Below are 8,818 nucleotides of genomic sequence, written 5' to 3'. Positions count from 1 at the left end.
GGCTACAGATTGAATCTCCTATTGTTTATGTTGAAGTTGCTGGATTTGTTTATCCTTCCTTGCTTGAAATTCCATAAGGAAAGCAACATATTTCTTGATATCGGACTCATAGACCAGATTGTAATGTAACCATGAATCATTCAAATCATCACTGTAAAATCCTTGGAATCGCACCGAGGTGTCACTCGGGTCCACGGATCCTTGCACATTGGTGCTCACCGTGCCTAAACCACCCGTAAAGGATGTAAGTAGAGTTGGATTTCCTGAGCTTCCTCGGTCTCCTTGACTAGTTGTCGTGTCTGGCCTCGACTCAGTTCTCGCAAAGGCTGAAGAATTGCCCTACGGTTCGGAAGGTGTTTTTCAGTGTTTGGGTTACAGAAAAAAGGATGGATTTCAACTCCTCAGGGGAAAAGAAGTGTAGACAGGAAGCCCTAGAGATCTTAGGGCGAGAACTAGTTCCATCCCCTTGGGATTGAGCTGGGGTGAGTCTCCACATCGAGGTGAAACAGACATACCTTTTGTGTCTGAGTGGTATTAGATGGTTGATTCGAATGGGTTTGCGGCTACCCCAAGGAATACCGGAGCCTTTTGAGAGGCTGCGGTATGAGTCCGGTCACGCATATGGCCAGTGGTTTGGGTTTTCCTTTTCTTGAGTATGGCAATGGGAGCTTGATCGTTATCAGATTCACTCAGGAGTTCAATAGAGGGAGATTGAGCTTTGTTGTGATCTGATTCGTCATCTGAAAGAGCAATTTGTACAAGCTTCCTTTTCCTTGATGCTTCTACTTTCTTGGGAGTAGCTTTCTTCTTTGTGGGGGTGGTATGTTTCTTAGAGATCTTGTAGGGTCCCTTGTTGGCTTTAACCAATTGCTTAAGTCTTTTAGCTAACGGTAGATGTGAGGTAGTTGTAGATGGAGTTGTGGTGCTTTCAGGTTGAGTGGAAAGAGGTGGGGAAGGAAAGTATGGGTCAATACCTTTCGTAACCTCTATATGATCAGTGAGGTCCGCAGTTTCAAGTCCGACCGTACTCAATATGTGGACAGGTAAACATCGAATAAGGCCAAAAATTGACTGATCTTTAGAAGGAATGTACCTTTTGTGATCTTTGGTGAAGAAGAAGTCAATATCATTGCCCATGCTGAGTTTTGCATCCACATGAAGATCCGAGATACAAAGGGACCAGAACCTTGCAAAAGTGAGCTTGGTTGGATTTACCTTGGGACATTCCTTAGGAATGTACTGCAAGAAATCATCCCATAAGATTTGACCAAAGTTGACATCGTGGCTAGTGAAAATACTCCATACAAGCTCTAGAAGCTTGAGACCCATATTATCAGTGCCTCTGGCCCTTCCAGACAGACTCCAGATCATGAAATGCCAAACAAATTGCCATACTGTAGGCAACTGATTTTTCTTGAACTCGCCGATCCCTTTCAATTGTTGTTAGTATCCCCTCTGATAGAGAGCAAAGAAGATGTATGTGACACTTGGAAGGAAGAATTTTGTTGAAGGATGCACAAGCAGGTTGATGGCAGTAAGAAATTTCTCCTTGGTCAAAATAACAAGAGAATCACTCACAAGATTCAGATGCACGTCTTGGAGATTGTTAAGAGGGCAATAGGCAGAGAAAGCGCATTTATAAAGTGTCGACAATGGAACAACAACAGTGAAGGTATCGAAAGGAGCAAATAGAGGATGATTCTTCAAGAACTTGATCATTATCTTGATTGGATCATTGTAGAAAGACTGCACATCAAAAACTACCCTAATATTACTTGAAGCAATCGATGGCATTGCGTTCCTTGAAGCGGAGTCTGAACCCATCGGTTGAACAGAGGCAGATGCCTTGGATTGTTTCTTTGAGATGTTTAATTTCACCATTTTCAAATTTTTGAAGAACTTGCGGAAACCCAGAGTGAAAGAAGAAGAAGAAGAAGAAGATCGTCTTAGATGGTTCAGAAAGTGTAAAGCTTTCTTAGGAGAAAAAGAAAGATTTTATAGTGGTGGATTTGAAATTTTATTGGATTTACCCTAATTAAAGAATAAGGGTAAAAACGTTTTTTTTTATTAAGGAAATTAATCCCAGCCACTCATGTTGTAACAAAAGTTGTTCTTTTTTATTAAGGAAATCAATCCCAGCCACTCATGTTTTAACAAAATTTGTTTGTTTTTTTTTACATTAAGAAAAACAGAGCATTAAATGATGTCTCAGACCCTGTTGCCCCACGTCTGAAGAACTTGTGGTGAGGGGGTCGATCCGTTGTATAAAGTAGAAGTTGAAACAGGATAGACATTTTGGGGGTAGGAGAAAGGACAGTTTAAGGAAAAAAGATTTCTTTTATGTAAAACTGTTCTTTTTGTCATCATACCCAATATAGGTCAGATACAGGTTTATTTAAAAGAATGAAACAGTGATGTGTTGTAAAAAGAATGTTGAATTTTTTAGAATGTTTTTATTATTTAATGAAGGATCATTAAATAGAACACCATTATTCAAGAATTAATGAAGCAGTTGAGAAATCAATCAATATGATTGCGGATTGAGACTTCATTGCAGATGGATCATTTGACATTGTGGATGGGCAGTTGGATGACTGCAGTATAAGAACTGAGGAGAACACTTGAACAAGGATTAGTAATAACAAAAAATAAGGACCATTGAATGATAAATATGATATATGGTTGCGGTACACAGGATATATCAAAACCATATATCATAAGTAACTTTAGTTAGGACCGCAACAGAGACCAAGGATGGTCTGCGGTACCTATAAATTCAAAAAGAATTGTGGGTCCGGATTCATCATTCCTAACATTTGTAAGAGACTGTTGAGTTTTGTAGAGTCAAGTGCCTTGGTAAATACATCAGCAATCTCTTCATGAGTATGGACAAAAATTAGTTCAATGTTACCTTTTAGTATGTGGTCTTTGATGAAGTGATATCGTAGTTCAATATGCTTTGTCTTGGAGTGCTGAATTGGATTGCAAGAAATAGCAATAGCACTTTCAAAGTCACAACAAATTGGTATCTGCAGCATTCTGTATCCGTAGTCCAATAGTTGTGTTTTCATCCTTAAGACTTGTGAACAACATCTGGCTGCGACCACATATTCAGCTTCTGCGGTAGACAGTGATACACAATTTTGTTTTCTTGATAACCAGCTGACGAGTCTTCCACCCAGAAATTGTCATCCACCAGAAGTGCTTTTTCGATCTAGTCTACATCTGGCATGATCCGCATCTGTGAATGCTTGTAGGCTGAAGTCATTCCCTGTGCGGTACCATAGGCCAAGAGTCTTGCTACCCTTTAAGTACCTTAGAATTTGCTTGGTTGCAGTCATGTCTGACATTTTTGGGTCAGACTGGTACCTTACGCATACACTTGTTGCAAAGACGATATATGGTCGGCTTGCGGTGGTAAATAATTGAGCCAATAATACCTCTTACGTCTTGTGATCATCTGATTCGCTTGAGGGATCAACAAATATCTTATATCCGAAGGCCATGGGGACCTTAGCCGAAGAATAGTTGTCCATTGAATATTTCTCTAATAGTTCAGAGGTTTATTTCTCCTAGTGAATAAATATCCCTTGTGGGACTTGTTTCATTTGAAGTCCTATAAAGAAGTTAATTTCTCTATTCATGCTCATTTGGAACTTGTTGGTCATGAGCCTAGCGAATTCATTCACCATTTTTTGATCAGTTGAACCGAAGATGATATCATCCACATATATTTGCACAAGCATAAGATGATCACCATTTGCTTTTCTAAATAAAGTGGGATCAATCACTCCTCTTTTTTATCCGGAGGAGACAAGAAATTTAGAGAGAGTCTCGTACCACACTCTTGGGGCTTGTTTTAGACCGTAGACTGCTTTTTCAAGCTTGTAGCAGTGATCTGGGAATTCAAGACTTTCAAATCTCGGAGGTTGCTGAAGATAAACCTCCTCTTTTAACTCATCGTTGAGAAAAGCACTTTTCAAATCCATTTGATGAACCTTGATATTCTTGTGAGCTGTGTATGCTGAGAAGATTCGGATGGCTTCCATTCGTGCTACTGGAGCATACGTGTCATCATAGTCAATACCTTCAAGTTGACTATATCCCTTGGCAACTAGCCTTGCCTTGTTTCTGACGACCGCACCAGATTCATCCAACTTATTCTTGTACACCCATCTAGTACCAACAATGGTGTGACCTTGCATCTTTGGAACGAGCTGCCATACTTTGCTTCTTTTGAATTCTTCTAGTTGTTCTTGCATTGCGGATATCCAGTATGGTTCTAGTAATGCTTCTTTGATCGTTAGGGGCTCGACCGAGGACAGAAACGATCTGTAGTGACAGTGATCAAATAAATCCTTTGATGATCAATTCTGGATACGTACATATGGGTTGCCGATGATTTGAACTGGTGGGTGGTCTTTCGTCTATACATGTAGAGGGGGTTGTAGATGATCAACAGCTACGGCAGAGGGAATTTATTCAATATCAGAGACTCTTCGGTTGGAGATGGCAGTTCCCCTGGACCTGAGGGCATCCTACTGAATTGTCTTGAATTGGGAAGGTAGGATTAGAGTTTTCTTGGGCAGATGGTGAAGGTTCCCCATGGAGTGCAGACAGGAGTTCCCCTTGAACCTGCAAAGGTTCCCCCTGGATTGCGGATGGGAGTGTGATAATCCTCGAATCTGTTCTCGTGCCATTGTTCTTTATGTTTAATGGTTGAAAATCTCTGCGGATAATGATTGGAGCTGCATCTTCTAGTAACGGAGCCTTGATGGTTGTTGTATGGTCCGGATTTGAGTTTTCCCCCTCAACCGGCGAGGTGGAAGTATTTAGTGATACCTCATCGGTCAGTGTAGGACCAGATACGTCAACATGCTGCTATTGAGCTTCTAGGGACACAAGAACTTCGGATAACTTGGCTGCTTCTACAGGGTCGAAGAGATCGTCATAGTTTACTTCAATTAGATTTAGAGGACCCGAAGAGGTAGGAATATCACTTTCTAGGATTGTTGCGGTTTCGGTTGATGGAGTGGTGTTGCAGATGTGATAGTCATCAAATTTCACATCGAAGCTTTCAATTATCAGCCTTGTGCGTCTAATGAGAACTCTATAAGCAACCTTGTTAGTGGAGTAGCCAAGGAAGATGCCTTCATCAGACTTTGGTGCGAATTTGTTGAGGTGGTCTCTATTGTTCATTACGAAATATCTACACCCAAATATATGGAAGAAACAGACAGTTGGCTTGTGGTTATTAAGAGCCTTATACAGTGTTTTGCTGAGACATTTAGACACTATGTTGCGGTTCTGTACGAAGCATGTTGTGGTCACTGCTTCAGCCCAGAAGTATAGAGGAAGATTAGCAAAGTTGAGCATTGATCCGGTTGCTTCCACCAGAGTTCTATTTCTTCTCTCTATAACTCCATTCTTCTGCGGGGTATAGGGAGCTGAGAAATTGTGACTTATGCCCTTGGACACCAAGAAACTATTCAGAAGTTGATTGGTGAACTCAGTTCCATTTTCATTGCGGATACAACACACTGGTAGTTTGATTTGAAGCTCGGTCTCCACTATAACTTGTATGTATTTCTTGTGATGAAGACTGGCTACGGTAGATGGACCGTAGAGATCAATGTGCAAGAGTTCTAATGGTTCAGAAATTAAGGAGTCAATCACCATAGGGTGACTTGCTTTGAATTGCTTTCCGCATTCACATGCAGGACAGAGAGTATCATTGTTGATCCTGAGGATTGGAAGACCTCTGGCTAGTTCTCCGGTGACCAAATTGTTGATGTATCTGAAGTTGAGGTGAGCTAGCTTGCAGTGCCATAGCCAGCTGACTTCGGATACTGCTTTGGATAGGAAGCATAACTGCAGTTCGCCTATGATCAGAGATACATCCAGAGGATACATAGTACCTTCGGAACGACACTTGATCAGACACGTGCTCCTATCGCTTGTCATTACATAGCAAAATTGGTCATCAAATTCAACATGATGGCCTGCCTTACATAGTTGACCAACACTGATGAGATTGTGTTTAAGGCTTTCTACATAGGCAGCCTTTTGAATAGACAAGTTTCCCATAGTAAGAACACCATAACCTCGGATTATCCCATTCACATTGTTGCCAAATGTGACGTTTCCACCGTTGCAAATTGGCTTGAAATCTTGAAGGTATTCTAACCTTCATGTCACGTGCAAGGAGCAGGAACTGTCGATTAACAAATTCTTCTTCTTGTTGCTCCTTGCATAAGGCCTGAGAATTTCACAGTTAGTTTAGGCATCCAAACTAGTTTGGAGCCTGGGACAAAGGATGATTTTCTAATTGATTCATGAGTTGAGGTTGTAGGGACTAGTTTCGTATCAGCTTTAAATCCTAGTCCTAGGTTTTTGTGAGGTTTTGGAGTGTTGCATTTTTTTGAAAAAATACGAGGTTTCTAAAAAGGATCAGATTTGACATGAGATAAACTATTTTGACAACTACATTGACATTGACATGCTGAAATTTTGTCTTTTGTTTTGACACTTTGTTTGGTCAGCGGTCTGAAGGATGAGGTAAGGTTGTGACCGGTATGAGGTTGGTAATATCTAACACTGGTGCTGTTGGAATTTGAAAAAGTTCGTTTCGAAAAAGATTTGCCACGCGTAGATTCTTTGGACCATTTTATAGGATTTGACAAAGTGCCCTTCCAATTGTTGAAATTTTAATGTGATTTTAAAAGTGTTGGAGTGGGTAAGATACCCTTCCATTTTGGATCACCTAAGGAAAATATTTTAAAACCATTGCTTCGAAAATATCTTTTTTTATTTTGGGTTGTGTCAGAGGAGTTAGGAATAACTGTTGAAACTGTACATTCCTTTTTGCATGTTTTCTTGATGGGAGAGTTTTTTGAAAAATAGTGAGCAAAAACAAACTTTTCTGGATTCTTAGATTTTGGAAATCTGATGTCTTTTATATTTAGAAAAGGTTTGTCGATTTGAAAGCCTTTATTGCTAATGTTTTTGGAGAACCGCAGTCATTAGTGTTCAGTTGCGGTTTCCTGGAAACCTTTGAAATTTTTTGAAAATGAGGGCTTCACTCATCCGAACTTGAAGATTCAGGGTTTTGAGAGCATTGACCTACTTCAAAGTTCTCTATGGGTAGTTCATGGTGAATTGGCTGAAGAGTCACATAGCCTTTTATTGTGGACTGTGGTAAGGATGATTTAGCTACCGCAACGTAAGTCTGAGTTGTGACTTCAGTGGGACTTTTCTGAGGTTCATGAGTGCAGTGAGACACACTACGGTCTGAGGACAAAGATGGAAAGTCGTGTGAGACTTAGGGACTTTCTATGACGATTACTTCAACAACAACTGATGAGGTCTGAGAATTTGAATTGATTGTGCCACATATAGGAGTTTGCTCACTTGTGTGACCCGAAACCTCAGGCATAATTTCCTCAATGACACAATTATTACTTAGATTATGAAGTCTACTGAAGTGGGTTCTGATATCTTCGGGAAAGGTCTTGTCATTGATTGGGAAATGATATTCTCGGTCCAGATGGACATACACTCGATCTTTGTTAAACCGGGGTGAGGAATCCTTTGCAGTAGGATATCCGTTGGACCAACCCCAATTGTATGTATTGTCCATAGTTCCATTATTTACCAAATTTTCAATAGCTTCACTTTCATTAAACAAATTTTCTATTAATAGATTTAGGCATACAATCTCACTCTGAGCTAAATCTCTTTGGTTCAAAGCTATATCTAGTTGTGTTTCACTCAGCATTCTTGCATCTTTTTCTAACTCTAAGTCCTTTTCTAACATGGCCATTTTGAGTCTTTTGTTGTCCAGTCATCCTCTTACATGAAACATCTCTTGGGACGCTATGTTCTTCTCATCTAAGGTTTTGTTGTAGTTTGTAAGGACGACAACACATATGTCATTAAGATTTTCTATGAAGGGTTGACAGTCATGCATGTTGTAGTTTAGAGTTTGATTCATGACTTTTACATGTTCGACGATGCTCAGTGTTCCATCTTTTGCCATGTACCAATAGTTCTTTTCTAGCTTTGTAGACCCATCATCATCAGCAGTTGCTAGCATGCAGATTTTTCTTTTCCTTTGATATTGATGATGGCTTCTTCTTCATCTCCGGATGACCAAACTTGATGTTCACTTTTAACATGAGCTATGTATGCCCTAGCTTTTTACTTTTCCTCCAATTCTTGAACCATTCTGAGATAGAATGCTCTTTCTTTCACCACATTTGCTTTGCAATCTTTTGCAAAATGATTCACTTTGTTGCACTTGTGACATATCACAACATCACTTTTGTCTTCTGAGGGAGTACCGGAGTCAATGGTTTGAATGGACTGCGGTGCCTCCTTTGGTTAAGTATTTTAAGATTGTGGTGGTGGATGAGAACTTTTGGAATAACGAGAGTGATTATTCTGTGGGTTGAAGTTACAGTTGAATGGAGGTTTGTTCAATTGTTGATTTTTACGAAAAGAGGGAGGTGGTAGTCGGTTGAACTGTTTACTAACAAGAGCAATAGCCTTCTGAAATTCTTCTTCATCATCATACTCTGAGTCGGCTTCGTATGATTGCGGTGTAGTTTCATACGAGGGATAGTAGGATTGATTAGGTGGAGCTTGTGCTATAAGAGCGAGTTTTCCTCCGAAGTTAGCACAGTCTTTCAGAACAGTGGATTCTTGTGCTTGCAGTTCCCCGTAGAGCTTGTAGAGAGACAAGGAATGAATCTTTCTATCTCCTTGAACTATCATCTTAGCAGTAGTCCAATGTCTTCCCAAACCATTAAGAAATTGA

This window comes from Lactuca serriola, chromosome 3 (assembly GCF_051521515.1).
Source record: "Lactuca serriola cultivar US96UC23 chromosome 3, Lser_US96UC23_V15, whole genome shotgun sequence".
In the NCBI taxonomy this organism is placed as follows: domain Eukaryota; kingdom Viridiplantae; phylum Streptophyta; class Magnoliopsida; order Asterales; family Asteraceae; genus Lactuca; species Lactuca serriola.
This window is presented reverse-complemented; position numbering follows the sequence as displayed.